This window comes from Pleurodeles waltl, chromosome 8 (assembly GCF_031143425.1).
Source record: "Pleurodeles waltl isolate 20211129_DDA chromosome 8, aPleWal1.hap1.20221129, whole genome shotgun sequence".
Classification (NCBI taxonomy): domain Eukaryota; kingdom Metazoa; phylum Chordata; class Amphibia; order Caudata; family Salamandridae; genus Pleurodeles; species Pleurodeles waltl.
In genome coordinates this window covers 257,648,297-257,668,917 of record NC_090447.1, presented here as the reverse complement: position 1 = coordinate 257,668,917, position 20,621 = coordinate 257,648,297, and positions in this window count along the sequence as shown.

Genomic DNA, 20,621 nt, shown 5'->3' with positions numbered 1-20,621 from the left:
GACTAGGCCTGTGCAAAATTTAAATTATGCCAGCATAACTGAAGTAATTTCTGCAATTTTTCGTGTCACATTTGTCTCGAGGAATTCCTGAAAATCCACCATTATGCCACTGGACGTAATTATGTGTTGTTCCTGGTCAAAATAAAATTAGAGCAAATGCAAGGGAACAACACAGCATGAGTGGCTGTTGTTTGCAGTGGTTTTGCTTTTTTGCACATTTCTTTTAGCACAAAATGCATCCTTGCATCAAAATTGACACAGGGACAACGTTTATACTAACATGTAGCGCAAAATGAAGGATTTACATTCCGTGTATTTATGTGTGATTTTGCCAAAAATGCACATAATTATGTAAAAGTAAATTTTGCACACCCCTACTCAAGCTCTCATACACAAAACTAATTATCAAAACAAGAAACTTGATGCAGCAGACCCAGACTACTGAGTTAATACTGATCACTCATTCTGTGGAAAACTGACTGAAAGGGATGCCTTTCAGCCAGTCTCCAACTTTATTAAAAAAGAATTGACTGTCTGACCCCTACATGTGTTCCTATCCCAGTATAGGTATTAAATATGCCCTGATCTCCATATGGAACAACTTAAAGGCAACTGTGTGCATAAATGGATGTAATGATCTATTACTGTTGGAATCCAGCAATCTCTCAACTGTCTTTGTCCCATTCCAAGGGTCAGCATAGCTTCAGGGGGTACAGTGACATGATAAGATCAAGCTGCTTTCCATCTAACAACACACCAGAGCACATCCCACATAGGCCAACTTCCACCATGGACATTCTTCCAACCATGTATAATGAGTCAATGCAAGATTAAGTATTCTGCCTTTCCCCCCGCTTCACTCCACCCCACAATAAAGTGCAGTGAAATGAGCCTGATGAAAACACCATCCTGAGTCCTGCATACCACACCAAAATGTTTCCCACAAAGACCACACTAAAAATGAACCACAGCACACTAATGAATTGCGGTGTTATTGATTCTCAATTCCTATGTGCAACTGCTATGCAGTTATCTTAGGCTGACTTATGGGGAGTTGTGTATGGTTGTCTGTTTTTACAATACATCTTTGTATGGATCCCTCAGTGCTGTACTGACTTAGGATAGGCAGCATTGCAATTCAGCTTGATGATCATTCTCTGTAGCTCGACAGTTCCTTATATAACAGCATAGAAAACCTAAGAGGGTCCCAGCAGTATCACAACCTCATACATCTTAACGGTAAGCGTTTTCTCTTAGGGAATTGGAATTTGATTTCTGTACAATGCAATTACCTTGTTAGTATCTTCTGTGTTCCAGTTCAAAGCTGCTGATATATGTTTTCTAACTTTAGAACTGTGCTAGTTTCCTTCAAAAGATAAGTGTGTTTCTCTCACAAAATAGTTTTTGGTATTTGTCATACAGAAAGAGTTTAGGCTTGAAGGCCAATGCACCTGTACATAGAGGGATTGTGGCGGTGCATGTTTATGTTAATATACAGGGGGCTTTTATCTTCTAAACAATTAACAATTGGTCTGTTTAAAATTTTAGGGACTGAGATATGAATTAATTTTCATGCACACAAGGACAAACTTTGTCCGGTTCAATTAAAATGTCACCATTGCTTTTCAGATTCTCTTTCAAGAGTCAAGTTTCTGAATCAGAGCTTATAGAATTAGAAATATGTTCAAGATAGGAACATATATATTCATACATGCATATATATTCATATCTCCCACCTTTCTATTTCCTACGAAATATGACAGTCATAGTTTAGTCAGTTACCCATAACTTGTGCACCCTCCATGAGTGGCTTAACACCTCACATGTTAACTTGTGGACTGTGGTACTCCTTAGTAATAGAACAGTTCTTTAAATCTAATGAATGATACCATCAATTTAGTTGTTCTTTAGAACTGTGTGGTATAGCATCAAAGAACCTTGTTTTTTGAAGTATATGTTTTTTTCAATATATCCAACATTGTTCACACATGGCTGGGGAAGATAGTATAAACGTACAGAAAACGTTTTGTTCATTATCGGTTGTGGAGCACCTTATATATCATCTATACGAAAATCATGAGAGAAACATGTTTTATCTCAAACAAGATTCTTCAAATCCAAGCAGAGGGTCAGAGCAAAATCACCTTAGAATACACTACAGATCTTAAGATTAGTATGGTACAACCAACAAATGGTTTCTTTTGTGACTATCACCCTTCAGATATGTTCCTTTTTTTTCTCCCTCAAAGCAGGCTTTAACTACAATCCATTTCAATGACAACCATGTCGAAGGGTCATGTAATGAAGGGCACAACAAGTGTCCATCTTGGAGTCAACTAATCAAGATGGGGCCCCTGTGGGGTCAGAGTGCGTGATCACTCAGCCCCCTTATATTTTTATTTTTTAATTGTTTGGGGATGCAGGGACATGTCACAGAGTCGTGTAATGGCTGCCACAACATTTTGCTCATGTTTTTGGCCAACTATTTTATATTGACAAATCCTTTTTAAACTGGACAATCAGAGCATATCTAGACACTAGTGGTCTAGCTATCACTAACTATTTTGGTGGTTAACCTCTTCATGCCCAACCCAAGCCTTTCTTTAAATGATAATTTCTCAAAAACAGTTGGATGGACTTACACCAAATTACAAAAGGCACATTTTCTGAGTAAAGTTCCAACTTTGTGCCAAATTTGTTGCAATTCTGTACAATTCTGTATGACCTTGTTTTGTGTATTGGAAACAACTATTGACGGATCAGCACATCCCTTTACACAAAGGAGCCAAATGGATATTGGCCTCAGCTCCCTTAAAGGAGCCAGGGCCAAGGTCAATATCCTAGCACTGTTCCCTCTGGTCAGCCCATCAGAAGCACGTATTACAATGTTCTCACTGGTCAGCCAGTTTTGGCAGTCAGCTTTTTGGACCACCAAAGTCATAATGAGGCCTGTAGTCTTAAAATGAAGACAGGCATTCACGGGGTACAGGCATACACCGGGTACAGGATTCACACAAATATATTTTCACCAGAGGTGCAGACGTGTTTCGTCTAACAGCCTTTTTCATCCCTCCATCTCCAGCCCTCTGCAACAGAGTAGCCAACTTCTTCCACCAAAAAATCAAAGCCATATACGACAGCTTTAGACCCCAAGACCCTCTGAGCCCTCCAATAACCCCCCAGGCTGCGACCCTCAGAACCATCACATATCCTGCACTGCTGGACCACTCTCACCACGGACGAGATCTGCTCCATGATGAGCAGCATCTACTCTGGAGACCCTACGGACCACTGTCCTCACCACATTTTCAACAAAGCCAACACCTCTATCGCACCCAAGCTCTGCCACACCCTCAACTGTTCCACAGATACAGCTACCTTCCCCAAGGACTGGAACGCTCGCCGCCCGCTCCTGAAGAAACTCACGGCCGACACCCTGGACCTCAAGAACTACCGCCTCATCTCTGTGCTGCCTTTTCCAGCCAAGGTCGTCGGAAAAGCCATCAACACACAGCTCCGTAAGGACAACAACATCCTGGACACCTCCCAATCCGGTTTCAGGAGTAACCACAGCATGGAGACTGCCCTCCTTGCCGCCACAGATGACATCCGCTTGCATCTCAACTCCGGCTTTAAAGCTGCCCTCATCCTACTGGACCTATCTGCTGCCTTCTACATGGTTTCACACCTCACCGTCTGCTCCAGACTCCATGCAGCTGGCATCCGCGGAAAGGCTCTACCATGTATACGCTCCTTCCTGTCTTGAAGAATACAGATAGTCAGACTCCCACTTTACCTGTCAGAACCTATGGAGATGAATGCAGAGTTCCACAGGGCTCCTCCCTGAGCCCTACACTCTTCAACATCAACATGGCTCTGCTCGCATCCATTGTCAGGAACCACGGGCTGAACATCGCCTCCTATGCTGATGACACCCAGCTGATGATCTCACTGACAGAAAACCCCACCACTGCAAATAATTTTCACAAGGGGATGGTCCTCACCATCTGGATGAAGGACAGCTGCTCAAAGCTCAACTCTGACAAGACCGAGATCCTCATCCTCGGACCCTCCACATCACCCTAGGATGACCCCTAGTGGAAAGCCACCCTCAGCGACCCCCACCCCAACAAACCACGCAACCTCAGTTTCATCCTGGATTCATTGCTCACCTTGACCTGCAAGTCAACTCAATCACATCCTCCTGTTTTCACACACTCCGACTTCTCTGGAAGATCTACAAATCGACCCCAAAGGACTGCCACAGAACTGTAACCCATGCCCTAGTTACCAGCAGACTCGACTGACAACACCCTTTACACCGGCACCACCCAGAAGAAACTGAAGAAACTACAGCACATCCAAAATGCCTCTGCCAGACTCATCCTGGAGGTTCCCTGCCACTAACACATCACCAATCACCTAACAGACCTCCACTGGCTTCTTATCGAGAAAATAATTAACTTCAAACTCCTCTTCAATGCATACAAGGGCCTCCACAACCTAAGACCCACCTACCTCAACCACGGCATCACCTTCTACTCCCCCCTCAGACCTCTCCGCTCCGCTCAACAGACAGTAGCTACTGTACCCGCAAACGGAAGACCTCAGCTGGAGGAAGATCCTTTGCCTACCTCGCCCCTACGCCTCAGGCAGTCACCATTGTTACCTCAATTTAGGAAGGACCTTAAAACCTGGCTCTTCAACTGAAGCACAGAGGACAAACCCCCTCAGCGCCTTGAGACCCTTATGGGTGAGTAGTTGTGCTCTATAAATCCTGATTTAATTTGATTTGAGTGTTTCTCCCTGGAAACATAATCCAGGGAACAGAACAACAGCAATATCTGAAATTTTTCATTTTGCTAATTACTTTAGTGTCATTTGACAAATCTTCATGAAACTTTCAAAACTAGCGGGCCAGTCACTTCAGCTGCTGTCTGGAAATTTTCGGGGTGATTCGTCAAGCCGGGGACCAAGAAAAAAGGAGGGGTTCCAAACCAGTTTTTCCCATGCAATTTCCCATATGGATTTTAGACACAACTGCTGAAAAGACTGCTGAAAAGAATGATACCAAATTCGGCAGGAAGTTAGATCTTGGTGCGCAGATTGTGTTTTTTGTTATTTGGTGTAAATCCATTCAGTAATATCTGCGTGGAGCCTAAACACAGATCTCATTGTGAGATCTGATTGGCTGTCAGCACTTCAACCAAGAGCTGGCAGCCATCTTGGGACTATTATACATGACAGCACCCCATTGAAATGCATTGTAGTGAATGGCAGCTTTTGAGGGTCACAAAAAGGAGAACGTGTCAAGGGTGACAACAGATGTTAGTTACAATATAAATCACTTTTTGATGGTACCATCTAATTTTAGGAATTGTGGTGTGTTCTAAGGTGATTTTACCCTGTGAAAAAGCCTTCTGCTGGGTTTTCATGAATCATGTTTGATAAAATACTAACTATTTTCTCATGATTTTCCCATAAAGCTTATGAAAGATGCTCCAGAAGTTAAAATGAGAGCATATTTACTGTAGGTTCACACTGTCTTTCTTAGCCATATGAGAATGAAGACTGACATTCTCAGTAAAATATGTATTTCAAAGCGGAGACACCTCGCATTTGATTGCCTTGTGTTCTATTGCAGCCTCCCAAAGTGTTCTAAAGACACAGTGGGAGAACAACTATAGCACTATTAGTCTTATGGCAATAGTGTGGCACACCTGAAGCCATCTTGTTTGAATCAAACTAGTAAAACTTAAAACATTTAATTTAGAAAGGAACAAAATTAAAGTTATTCATTTTGTCATACAAATTATGGTTAGTGTGGAGAAAGAAAGATTAGGACATGTTTTAAGTGAGTTTTCAAATATCCTTCTCTTCTATTTCATTAAAACATTCTGACATTCAGACTGAAACATGCGCTTTTAACGCTAGCAGCAGATTTCCAGTTAACTCCATAGTGATCAGCAGTTTCTCTACAGAGTTCTAATGTGCAACTAGAGCGCTACCATCCTGAATTCATGCCAAAAGTGTGGGATGTCTGAAGGCCATCTTGATAGGATCGAAGTGGAAAACAGAAGCCATTTCTACTGATGGTACTGTAGTAAATGAGGCAATTAGGGAGCTTTATAGCAAATAAGTCTCCCAAGATGGCCACCATAGACAAAGTGCCCAAATGTAGCACAAACTTCACCCAAATTAATCCCAAATATAGCCCAATGACAGAAGTGTGGAAAACACTTATGTTTTTTAGTTTTTTTGCAGTTTTATATAGCGCAGACCTGACCCGAAGGTATTGGAGTGCTGAGCATCAGTTACATTACACAAGGACATATTTATTGAGTTTTAGGTATGGGGAGAGGATGTGATTTGCCCAAAATGACAGAATGTTGAGCTGACACCGAAACTCAAACCTGGTTCCCCAGTTGCAAAGTCTGCAGCTCTGGCTGTAACGCCACATCCTCTCCCCTAAATGTAACAAATATTCAAGTAATCCACTGGATAAAAAAAAAAGAGAGCAAATAATTTAAAAGTGCTTTGTTGTTATTTGAGAACTCTGAAAATATGCCCTCCTTTTAGTTTTTTATGGCACAAACCTTAATTTCTGTAGGAATAAGACCCCCCTCTTTTTTATAATTTCTAAAGGAAATGCCTTAGGCATAACAGTTTTGGTTGCATCAAGATGGCATCAGGCGTGCCACACTTTTGTAATAAATATAGAATGTTAGCAATCTAGTTGTTCATCAGAATACTGTGTAAAGGCAGAGCCAGGGGCACAGACTTGGATAACTGAGGACAGGGAGGAGGGTGCAGAAGCAATAAGTTGACCACACTGGGCAGGCAGGGGGGTTAGTGGTAGCACATTGGACCATGAGGGAAGCAGCCTACACCACGATCCCCAAACACTGATGTGCATTGTCCAAGAAAGCAGAACAACGATTTCCTGAACAACAACCCTGTTTTCCTCTGCCTTAACCATGCATGTCTGAACAACGAACAAGCATGGTTAAGGGAGAGGAAAACAGACTCAGGATCGGAGAGGATGGAGTGAGGTAAGTGGGGCAGGGGTAAGGTTGGGGGGTAGGTTTAGGGGTGGGAGTAGGGGTAGTTTTAGTTTTTAAGGGCAGGGGTGAGGAGTTGGGGCAATTTTAGGTTTTAATGGCTGGGGTTGGGGTCGGAGTAGTTTTAAGTTTTAGGGGCAGGGTGGGAGTCGGGGTAGTTTTAGGGGGCAGGGTTGGTGGGTCGGGGTAGTTTTAGGTTTTAGGGGTGGGGTAGTTTTAGGGGGAAGGGGTTTGGAGTAGTTTAGGTTTAAGGGGTGGGGTGGAGAGTCAGGGTAGTTTTAGGGGTGGGGATGGGGTAGTTTTAGGGGTGGGGATCACTGTAGTTTTAGGGGTGGGGTGGGGGGGTCAGGGTAGTTTTAGGTTTTGGGGGTGGGGTGGTTTTAGGGGCGGGGTGTGGGGTTGGGGTAGTTTAGGTTTTAGGGGCGGGGGGTCACAGTAGTTTTAGGGGCGGGGTAGTTTTTAGGGGCAGGTGGGGGTTGGGGTAGTTTTAGGTTTTAGAGGTGGGGTGGGGGTCGGGTGGTTTTAGGAGCAGGTTGGGGGGTCAGGTAGTTTTACGTTTTATGGGCGGGGTCACGGTAGTTTTAGGTTTTAGGGGTGGGGTCACAGCAGTTTTAGGGGTGGGGTGTCGGGGTAATTTTAGTTTTTAGGGGCGGGGTTAGGTGTCAGAGTAGTTTTAGGAGCGGGGGTGGGGGTCGGGGTAGCTTTAGGTTTTAGGGGTGGGGTGAAGGGGTTGCAGTAGTTTTAGGGGCGGGGTGGGTGTCAGGGGGGTCGCATGCTGAAACCACGCATTCCATTCCACGCATGCCTTTACCAGGCGTTGTTAAGGCATTCGTGGTAAAGGCATTAGTGGTAACAAGGTCGTTGTTCCAACTATGTTGTTCATGCATGCATGGTTCCAGCATGCATTGTTCCAACATATATTTGACCATAAAGGGCATGGGAGAAGGGAGCAGGGCAACAAACCAACAATGCAAGTCAGGCAAGAGAGGCTGTAGAATATACCAGACCAGAGAGGGCAGAAGGAAGCGGCAGTGGCAGTGCAACCATACATGCCAAAAGACCCAGTTCAGGCAGGCAACTTCCAATGTTTTTAAGCCCAAAAGGGCTTTATTATATCTGACTCCTGCCTATAATATCCTCTTTCTAATGTAAATCAATAGAGAAAATCAATTCAGCAGTTTTGTTTAAAAAAAAACTCCCTCTTACCATGTTCAAAGTGTTGGCAAGTATGGTACATTGGATCATGGAGGGCAGGGGGAATGGAGTCGGGACACGGAGTCAGATAATAGAGGGCAGGAGGGAGATGGGCAGGGGCACCAAACTGGCCTTACAGGGAAAGCGCAGGGTGTTGTAGAAGCACAATACACCACACAGAGCAAGACATACGGCAGTGCAGTACAACGGACGATGGAACGCAATAGGAAGGGAATAGGGACAATTCACATCAATAACAGAGAGCAGAGGGGAAAGAGGCAAGGGCAATAAGCTGACCATACTGGACAGACAGGAGGGAAAGTTGTAGCATAACGGTCCATGAAGGGCAGGAGGAAGGGGTAGTGGCAGCATATCGGTCCATGTAGGGCAAGAGGGAGGGGGCTGGTGCATGGACATGGCCAACTCTATGTATGGAGGAGGTGGATGTGGCAGCAGAACATCAGCCACACAGGGATGTAATGAGGGAGCAGGAGCATGGACATTGACAATGAAAGTCAAGAAGGAGGGGGACAGGAACAGCAAGCTTGGGTTAGGACAGCACAATGCCAGGTTGGGCCCTTCATCAAACCCTCCTCCTCCCGCCCACTGTGCATTGCGATGGGCATTTTATTTAACATTAAAAAAGCCCTGGAAAATCACTGGTACGATATACTTAGGAAATAGAATTAAAAAAATACCTTAGAAATTCATTTAACAATCAAAGGTTACAGGAACGTTACAGTTGGGTTCAGATTTTACATACACAAAACTGTGAACTAAGGTAACTATAACTCGCACCCTCGCCATGCACTGCTAATTACCCCAGATATTACATCACTCATGACATCTGCTATGACATCATTGATAGTATCACTGTAGCATTTGCAGTAAAAATATTAATGAGAAAACTGTGCATGACGAGGGTGCAAGTTAAAGTTACCTTAGGGAATGAGTTAAATTGACTTGAAATAACTCCAACAGCTGAATTTCTATGGTTTTGAGTGAATTAAATCTGAACCTAACTAACGTCCCTGTAACCTTTGTTTTTTAAGTGAAGATAGATAGATAGATAGATAGATAGATAGATAGATAGATAGATAGATAGATAGATAGATAGATAGATAGATAGATAGATAGATAGATAGATAGACTGATAGAAAAATTGTGGAAAAAATTATGAGGAAATCATGGAATGGAAATCCAGGAAATTTACTTTGGACAGGTTGAATCATCAATATAACAGAATTTATACTTTTGCGAAAAAGTTTGAAAAATTAAGAACAAAAGACAAAGTGGAAAAGCCAAGTTCGATCACTTAAAGTAAGACATATATTAGTTTAGAGGTGGGATGAAGTGCTGATAAAGGACAATCAGAAAGTGTGCATTCTTTAACGGAAATGTACCTCTTACAAATGACCACACGCCAGAATGACAAGGGAACACAAACAAATAGCAACAAAGAAACTGGACGGCAAGGAGGTGCAAAGGGAAGAGGATGGGGCAGAGGCAAAATGAGGAAGTTAATTTATTGGGTGACATCCATAATGAGCATATAAATGCCAAACCATTGTTGATTAACATTTCATCAACAAAACTGACTCAGTTCAGGAACTAATCTTAAATTATGGATTAACATTCTTCCCATTAACTGCCCATGACTTTGCAAATATCAGAATTGAAACATACAAATTTACAAGAAAATTTAAATGACATAAATATTTTGCTATGAAAACAAACAAAGGAGACATACATCAAAATTACCCAAATGTAAGAACAACTTTCACCATTGGAGATATCCCAGATCTAACACAGAATAACCATCTACATGAATATGTAACACATATGGATTCCAACCTGAGGAAACAAGAGCAGGTTGGGTCACAGTTACAGACCTTAAAAGCTATGGGATTTAACACAGGTATTATGGTATCAAGTGGCCCCAGACCAAACAGCACGTTTTGTCCACAATTGCCAGAAGGGAATATGATTCATGTTTATCATTAGATGATGGCGCAGCGGGCGCGCCGCTGGCGCGCCAGAGGCTCACCAGAGGCAAGCCCGTCTGCGCCCGTCCGTGCCTGGCCCGCGCCCAGTGCCACGACCCCTGGTCCCCAGCTCTCCCGAACCCCGCTGACCCGCTACGACCCCACCACCCTCCACGCCCTCAATCCAGGGCGCTCCAACACCTGCTTCCAAGCTCACCCCAAACGCACCCATGGACCCTTCGCCTGTAACTTCTGCAAACGCATCTTCCACCACACAACTATCATGACCACCAGCCCACGCGCCATCAACCACCTCAAGTGCATCCTGGTCAACGCTCGCTCTGTGCACATGCACGCCGTTGAACTCTGGGACCTCCTGGACTCCACAGCTCCGGACGTCGCCTTCATCACGGAGACCTGGATGAACGCCTCGTCGGCACCAGACATCGCCACTGCCATCCCCGAAGGCTACAAGATCTCCAGAAAAGACCGCACCAACCAAGTAGGAGGAGGTATCGCCATTGTCTTCAAAGACTCCATCAGCGTCACCACGTCCACCGAAGAAACCCCCCTCGCCGCGAAACATCTGCATTTTCAGATTCGCACCAACCCCAGGACCACCCTCAGAGGATCCCTCGTCTACCGTCCCCCCGGACCGCGCGCCCCTTTCAGCGACGCCATCGCCGACTTCATCTCCCCGCACGCCCTCGCCTCGCCGGACTACATTCTCCTAGGCGACCTCAACTTCCATCTGGAACAAAACAACGACCCTAACACCACCGCCCTGCTCGCCAACCTCGCCAACCTCAGCCTCAAGCAACTAATGAACACCGCCACCCACATCGCCGGACACACGCTTGACCCTATCTTCTCCGCCAGCAAACACATCTTCTTCAGCCACACCTCCGCTCTACACACTGCTGTGTCCACTTCACATTCCGACGCGAGACCCGCCACTTCCGCACTCAACCCATCCCTCGTCGACAGTGAAACAAAATCCCCGAAGAGCAACTCTTCTCCGCACTCGCCGCCAACCAACCCACCCTCACCACCGACCCCAACGACGCAGCCCTCAGCCTCACGAACTGGATCTCCAACTGCGCAGACAACCTTGCTCCCCTCAAACGCACGCATCGACAGGCCAACACCAAAAAACCTCTCTGGTTCTCTGACACCCTCAAAGAATCGAAGAAAACTTGTCGCACCCTCGAGAAGGCCTGGCGCAAGGACCACACCGCTGACAACATGACCGCCCTCAAGAACGCTACCTGCGAACACCACCACCTGATCCGCGCTGCCAAAAGGAATTTTTTCACCGACAGACTGGACAAAAACAGCCACAACAGCAGAGAACTTTTTAACATCGTCAAGGAGTTCTCCAACCCCAACGCCAACGCCGTGACGCCCTCACAAGATTTGTGCAACTCCCTCGCCACCTTCTTCCATCGCAAGATCAGCGACCTCCACGACAGCTTCGGACACCAGACCCAACCAAGCATCACTGAACCCGCACCCCCGGCCATCACCCTCAACGACTGGACCCACATCAACACTGAAGAAACCAAAACCATCATGAACTCTATCCACTCCGGCGCCCCATCGGACCCCTGCCCTCACTTCATCTTCAATAAAGCCGACGACATCGCCCCGCACCTCCAGGCCGTCATCAACTCTTCATTTTCTTCTGCTACCTTCCCCGAATGCTGGAAACACGCCAAAGTCAACGCCCTACTAAAGAAACCTACGGCTGACCCGAGCGACCTGAAAAACTTCCGCCCCATCTCACTCCTGCCCTTCCCCGCCAAGGTAATAGAGAAGACCGTCAACAAACAGCTGACCACCTTCCTGGAAAACAACAACCTGCTCGACCCTTCACAAACCGGATTCCGAACCAACCACAGCACTGAAACCACCCTCATCTCAGTCACAGACGACATCAGAACCCTGATGGACAACGGTGAAACAGTCGCCCTCATCCTCCTCGACCTCTCGGCTGCCTTCGACACCGTCTGTCACCGCACCCTAATCACCCGCCTCCGCTCCACTGGGATCCAAGGCCAGGCCCTGGACTGGATCGCCTCCTTCCTCTCAAACCGTTCCCAAAGAGTTTACCTCCCACCGTTTCGCTCAGACCCCACCGAGATCATCTGCGTCGTACCTCAAGGCTCATCGCTCAGCCCGACACTCTTCAATGTCTACATGAGCCCCCTCGCTGACATCGTACGCAAGCACGACATCATCATCACCTCCTACGCCGACGACACCCAACTTAGACTCTCCCTCACCAAGGACCCCGCCAGCGCCAAGACCAACCTACAAGAGGGCAATAAGGACGTCGCAGATTGGATGAGGCTCAGCCGCCTAAAGCTGAACTCTGACAAAACGGAAGTCCTCATCCTCGGCAACACCCCATCCGCTTGGGACGACTCCTGGTGGCCCACGGCCCTCGGCACCGCACCGACCCCCGCAGACCACGCCCGTAACCTCGGCTTCATCTTGGACCCTCTTCTCACCATGACCAAGCAAGTCAACGCCGTGTCCTCCGCCTGCTTCCTCACCCTCCGCATGCTCCGCAACATCTTCCGCTGGATCCCCGCCAAACTCCAAAAACACCTGCAACGTATTCAAAACGCCTCGGCCCGCCTCATCCTCGACGCAACAGCCACATCTCTGCACACCTGAGACACCTGCATTGGCTCCCATTCAGCAAAAGGATCACCTTCCGACTTCTCACCCACGCACACAAAGCCCTCCACAACAAGGGACCGGAATACCTCAACCGTCGCCTCAGCTTCTACGCCCCCACCCATCTCCTCCGTTCCTCTGGCCTCGCGCTCGCTGCCGTCCCTCGCATCCGCCGCTCCACGGCGGGTGGGAGGTCCTTTTCCTTCCTGGCAGCCAAGACCTGGAACTCCCTCCCCACCAGCCTCAGGACCACTCAGGACCACTCCGCATTCCGGAGACTCCTAAAAACCTGGCTTTTCGAGCAGCAGTAACCCTCCCCTTTCCCCTAGCGCCTTGAGCCCCTCACGGGTGAGTAGCGCGCTTTATAAATGTTAATGATTAATAATTAATGATTAAGATATTAACAACTTAAGAAGAAATCAAAATGAGAACATCGAGGGAATTTAACCCATAAGGATTGGAAGGACATCAATGCATTGATAAATGATGATTAATTGATCATAAAGTCGTCAGATAAAGGGAGAAATATTATCATAATGGATAGCACTACATATTTGTCTCAGGAATTTCGGCAATTGAGAAATGCACAAAACTATTGAGTGATGAGAGAAAGCCCCCTCAAGGAAGTGGAAAAAGGAACATTAAGCATTATTACATGGATTGGTCAATGATGACTTCCTTGTGTTGGCAGAATGTCAATATCTATTAATTGTAAATGCAAAAATAGCTACAACTACTTCCTACAAAAAATACATACAGATACTCAAAGGCCATCAGGAAAACAAATTGTGAGCACTATTAAATATCTCTTGGAAAATACCTAACAATCCCTGGATTTGGTCTTCAACCCATATGTAAGAGGGCCAACATGGTACTTGAAGGACTACACTGATCTCCTCTAAAAGATAGTTGGAATACCATGGAAATCAACCTATATAATGGTGACATTAGACGCTGTATCCTTATAGACGTCAATAAATCGTGAATATGGGATAGGTGCTCGCCACTATTTCTTCAGGGATAGACCGATTAAATTAGCCCACCACACTCAGCTGACACTTAAGATGCTGGAATACTTCTTGACACATAGTATATTCTTGTTTGATAATAAGAACTATTTGTAGCAAAAGGGCACAGCCATGGGGGACCTTCTTCGCTTCTACCAATGCAAATTTGTTTATCAGGTGGTTGGAGACGGAGGAAGACTAGCAGAAGATAATTACGTTTATATGGAAAATGTTGTCCTTTGGACTTCTTTTATTCACAATTTCTTCATCCCACGGGATGAGGAGGAAACAAAATTGCTGGATTTCATATTGAGACCAAATAATGTTTTCAACACTATATTTACTAAAATGTTCAGTAAGGATCATTTTGAATTCCTGGGTAGTGGTTTAATCATCAAGAAAACCAGATTGAATACAGCAATCCACAGGAAAGCAACCACTGCAAATGCTTTGCTCCATGCAAACAGTGGCCATCTAAAGGGTTTACATTGGAGCATTCTCTACACCAAATGTTAAGAGCACGAAGGATATGCCCTACTGAGGAAGAATTTGAAAGAGAAGCAGCCAGAAAAATCATAAGGTTCACTAATCTTGGGGATCCCCCAGACAGTTCTTTTAGATGCATTACTTAGAGCTTCAACAAAGAAACACAAAAGAGAGTGCCTACTGTATGGCTATAAAGCTGCCACAGCAACTCAAAAGAAGAAAACAGATACATGGTGAGTTTTTTGGAGTACAACTCAGCACAATCAGATATAAATAAAATGTTTAAAAAGAATAGGCATATTTTGGAACATCCTAGTATTACATATCGGAGGACCACATCATTGGGGGATATCCTAACTCACAGTTTTCCCAATCCAAATATAAACTTTGGTGATTGGCTAAACAAATATGGCAAGGGTTTTGTCAAATGTGATATGTGTAAGGTTTTTAAATATGGCCGAATAAAAAAGAATATCAAACTTTTGATGGGTGCACAACTGCAGTTTGCATCAGGATAACTTACAATACAGATTTTTTGTATATATCTTGGAATGTGATTGTGCCAAGTTATATGTTGGTAGCACAATCAGGAAGTTAAAAGTGGGAATTGTATAACATATAAGAGTGACAAGGAATGGAGATAAAGTTATTAAATGGCCAATAACTTTATGGAGTTTTACTATGGTATAAAACATATTTTGCAAAACCCTAGGGGTGGAGATAGAGAATTGAAACTGAGCAGACAGGAGTCCAAATTGATTTTAACGTTGAGGACAGAGATGCCATGAGGCCACAATACTGATGGGGAGCTACATGTTCATCTGTAAGACATTTCTTAAAACCACTATTAATTTTGACCATCAGTGATGGAGATGTGTTTGACAAAATATGATTTGAAAGGAGGTAAGAAATAGCTTGATGACAATATATATTGTATTCCCCTGGGTGTATTATGTAAAAAAAAATTGATGGTGTTAGATTAATAATGTTTGAGACAGAAAAGTAGCAATTTAGAATTTCTAAGTACAATATCTGGAGAATATCGGGTGACTATTCATGAAAATAGTTGGGATATGGTTGGGAGAACCCTATCCTGACAGATTGCCAATTACAATAGATTATTAGAGAACCCTATATTTTAGGAGCTGATTACTAATGAAATTAAATTGCATTTCACACTTTATATGAATGAGTACAATAAATGTGTGGAGTAGCCTAGATATTATGGATAAATCCATTTGAGAATACCATAGGATAAAGGGCATGGCAACCTTCTGAATTAGTGCAATAAAATAATGTATGCTCATGTGAAGCACCAAGCACTTTAAGGTCAATAACCCCAATATCTGAATGGGTAATCTTAATAGGAAATGTTCTATTTTAAAAGAGAATCAGTGCTCATCCTGAACAGCAGCACATGATACTTTATGCTAATTGGTGCAATTTCATTTTATATCTAGCACTTTAAAGTGGATAATTGCAATATCAAACTACAGCACTTTAGAAGTATATGTAATGATGGATGAAATCATATAAGACTTATGACTCCAACATTAGAATCGAGTAATGTAAAAAAGAGGGAAATGCCCCATTTTTAAGAGAATTACTGTCCATTTGATTAGGAACAGGTGACACTTTACGTAACTACGTGAAAGTTAACAATACACCTGGCACTTTATAATGAATAAATACAATAGTAAACTGTGGCACTTTAGAAGTATATTGTCTTGTGTAAAAAATAATTTCTGCAGAATAATGGATGGATATTATTGAAGTACTTTTGTTATACAATTTAAAATGGGGGCATTTGGTAATCTTGAAACAAGAATATATATGTATGTGGATTGATATTTTGAAATTATGTTGTGTGTTACAATATAAATGTAGTGTCTAGGGAAATATAATGAATAATATGGGAACAAAAATGTTCAATTAAATTATATTGGAGGAATGGATACAATACTGAACAATTAAGATGAAATGAAAAGACATTTGATACAGTTATTTGATTGGTAACAAAAAGGAAGTGAGAAATTGTGAAGATCTGTTGGTGTCATCATTCTAATTATTAACATACAAAATGGATGCAAAAAATCTGCAGACAAAAGGATGGGGTACCCGCTCTAATTGTTTTAGGGCCAATGAAACTGAAGTGGGACATTTCACATACATATGCGGTTACTGCATAAATAAGATAGGCCAAATGGAAGCATTCTGGCGAAACAGGTTGACCAAATAATCTTTTATGTACCTGTTTTCTGGTTTTGTTGGTGTCTGTGAAATAAAGGAATTGTTTTTTTTTTCCGGTTTTCTGAACCGCATGAAGTAGAACTCACTTTTTTTGATCTGCCGATTTGTGCCGCCTAGTAAGCTGCTGGGAGAAAACAGCAAGTGGCCTTTGGGGAATATTATATATCACTCTATAAAAGGCTCCGCCACATCACAGGAAGATTTTAGTGCTCTTTATTCCCCTTCTGTGATCTAACAGGTTTTGGATAAACCCAAAGCTTTTTTACAGATATACTGGAACCATTTTAGCAAACAGATATCACTTTCCTAGATGTAACCATGTTAATTAACAGTGAAAAAAGACTATGTGCAACCCCAATGATGGTGCAAGGTAGAAGTTTATAATACAATATCACTACTTAAATTACATACTGTCCTAATGGGCTGGAATCAAAGACACAAGGTACCTGGATTCAGAATAAAATGTACATAAATTAAAAATTAAAAATATACAAAGACTACAATTTTTGTATATTTTACTTTGAATTTCTTTGACAACACATCTTGCTAGTGCTTTGCACACAGTATGTGGGGGTCAGTCATCTTGTGATCATTTGTCATGTTCCAAATTACCATGTGTAATGTATCAGAAAATCAGCAAGTTCAGCAATTTCATCTTTACTGTATGATGTTACTGTGGCCTCAATGCTGTCTAGAATGTTATGCACTGTTGTAACCCTTCTCCCTTTACAACATCTGGGCGGCTACAGCCTGCCCCTTCTGCCATTGTCAATGTGGGAAACAGTCCACAAGTCCTGAATGCAGTAATCAATAGATAGCAATAACTTAAGAAGAGGAAACAAATCCTCCCCTTTCCCAGCCCAAGATGAATGTGATGTTGTCAATATCCAGGTCTTTCAGACAAGACATACCCTGCATACATTTCTTCAAGTGCAAATTTTTGTGTATCCTTACTCCAAGAGTGATTAGACTAAATCCACAGGTCCTGATCCTTGTTACCAAATACACATCTGATGGTTCCACTTGCCATGCCCAGACAACATATGTACTGCTCTCGACGAATTCATATATGTTTTCTCCATTGGGAAGTCCACATCTGCTGAACCTGAATTGCCAAGGTCAGAAAACAATGTAGTGAGAATGATCACTACCAAATCAATAAATCAAACCTATCTCGCTGCTACATTAGATTTCCCTCAATCATTTCTGTAGGAAACAAGAGTGGTATAAACATATATGTAATTTAATACACATGAAGCCAATGACACTTCACAAGTAAAGAATCACATCAAGTAATGGACCAGTACATATTATGTAGACATCTCTAGGTGTGTATAATGGTGGAATCTGATGTGAGAAATGTCTGTGACAGAATATTCAAGACCATGGTGTAATGGTACCTGAACACTGAAAGTGCTGCAAGTCTCTAAAAAAAGAGCAATTCAGTGCTACACAACCCCCTGTAACTTAATATTCAATCCATCCAAAGCTTCAGTTCTACACAATTTACAAGTGTTGTGTAAGCATGGCATCAACTGCTACTGCTTTGGAATTTGAAGAAATTGCAAAAGAATACCCATAGCAAAAAGGGTTTGCTGTGAAAGAGTGAGATTGGGGTAAATGTTCATCTTGCATCCCAGTTAACAGCTTCACCTTCTGAACTTAAAGTCTTTCAATGGGACAAGGCAGGATGCTGTGGCTAAACAAGGATCTACCATGTTGAACCCCTTTTCATGGTCCTGCAGTCTGATCAAACTTCATGTTTATAAGCGTCATGCAGGAAACATCTAGTTAACATAGCCAGAGACACTGCATCTTTTTTTTGGGTAGGCTTGGCACATTGCCCCAGTTCTCCAGGCTTCAAATCATTTCTGCGGCTCAACTTTACAAAAAGTTGAATAATTTCCTCATAGTTGTTCCAGGTTTCTTTAAACTATCAGGGGCAGTTACTCAGGTACCAGGACACATATTTCAGTTGGATACATTCTTCTCCAAAACTTTTTTCAGGAGCATTGCCACAAGCCCAGATCAAACTGGACTTGTTGGTTTTCTCTAAGGCATGCCAGATGAGTCTTTGCCTACGGAGGTTTGGAAATGGCCCTTTTTGCAGGGTTATCCCCAAACTTTTTGCCTTCTTCCTCCTATTTTTTTAGGTCTGTTTTTGCTGGTTTATTGTCTCTGTGCACTTTACAACTGCTAATCAGTGCTAAAGTGCTCCCTATAGAAATTGTACTGTTGATTGGTTTATCCATGATTGGCATATTTGATTAACTAGTAAAGTGCACTAGAGGTGCCCAGGGTCTGTAAATCAAATGATACTATTGGGCCTGCAGCACTGGTTGTGCCACTCACATTAGTAGCCCTGTAAACATGACTCAGACCTGCCATTGCAGTGTCTGTGTGTGTAGTTTTAAACTACCAATTCGACTTGGCAAGTGTGCCCATTTGCCGGACCTCAACCTTCCCTTTTACTACATGTAAGGCACCCCTACGTTAGGCCCTAGGTAGCCTTAGGGGCAGGGTGCAGGGTATGTTTAAGGTAGGACATATACTAGTGTGTTTTATATGTCCTAACAGTGAAATACTGCCAAATTCGGTTTTCACTGTGCAAGGCCTATCTCTCTCATAGGTTAACTTGGGGGCTGCCTTTAAATGTCCTTAAAGCGCAGATTCCCTTTGAGAGTAGATAAACATATGGAGTTTAGGGTCTCTGAACTCACAATTTAGAAATACATCTTTTAGTGAAGTTGGTTTTTAAATTGTCTGTTTGAAAATACCACTTTTAGAAAGTAGGCATTTTCTTGCTTATACCATTCTGTGACTCTGCCTGTTTGTGGATTCTCTGTCTGGGTCAGTTTGACAGTTAGGCTGTTCACACCTCTCCTCTAGACAGTGACACAAAAGGGGGCTGGGTTGTAGCCTGCATATCCTGATGAGCCATCTGAGCTAGAGAGGAGGGAGGATGGGTCGTTCACACCTGAAAGGACTGGGCCTACCCTCACACAATGCAGTCTCTGACCCCCCTGGTGTGTGTCTGGGGCCTGGCCTGGACAAGAAAGGATCTTGCAAACACTTGGGACTTTGCTTTGAAGTTTGCCAACTTCAAAGGCAGAACTGGGTATAAGAAGAAGACCCAAAACCCCAGACTTTTAGAATCTTTCCGGAATCAAGAGGAACCTCTGCCCAGGAGAAGAGCTGAAGAGCTGAAGGAGGAGAACTGTCCCTTAGATGTGTTGCTTTGCTGGACTGGCCTGCAGTTGCTGCTTCTGCCTGAAAAGAGTGCAAATGGTGAACTTTGCTGTATGTCCTGCGTGAGAAAATTCTCCAAGGGCTTGGAGTAGAGCTTGCCTCCTGTTGGAAGTCTCAGGGACACCAAAGACTTCAGTTTCCTCAACCTGCAGCACTGGGAACTGTGTATTTTGTGCTGTTCAAGAGGAGAAACCACTGCGATGCCGCCAACGACGCCGCTGGCCTGCACTGCGACCCTGGTCTTCCAGACGCCATCATCAGACAACTTCACCGAGCCGCTGCTCACGACCTGTGGACCCCGCACTCCGGCATCGCCTGCTCACACCGCAGCCTGGGCATCCCCGACGACGACACTCCTGGTGACACCGACGCTGCTGCCTGCACCGTGGCCTCTGGACACTGCTCGTGAGGTACACGAAGCACTGTCCCATCCCGCAGCCTCGGTCCACAGACGCCAGCACCATCGACTCTTGTATCGTCACCAGTCTTCCTGCCTGCAACGTGGTCTGTGGACACCGCTTGTGAGGGCCACGAAGCAGTGTCCTGTCCCACACCGCTGGCTTGGGCCTACTGATGTCAGCGCTTCAGCAGTGACGACGACGCTGCCTGCACCATGACCTGTGGACACCGCATGTCACACCGCCCGCTTCACACCGCAGCCCTGGTCTCACTGACGCCGCTGGACGCCGTCACCGAGCCGCCGC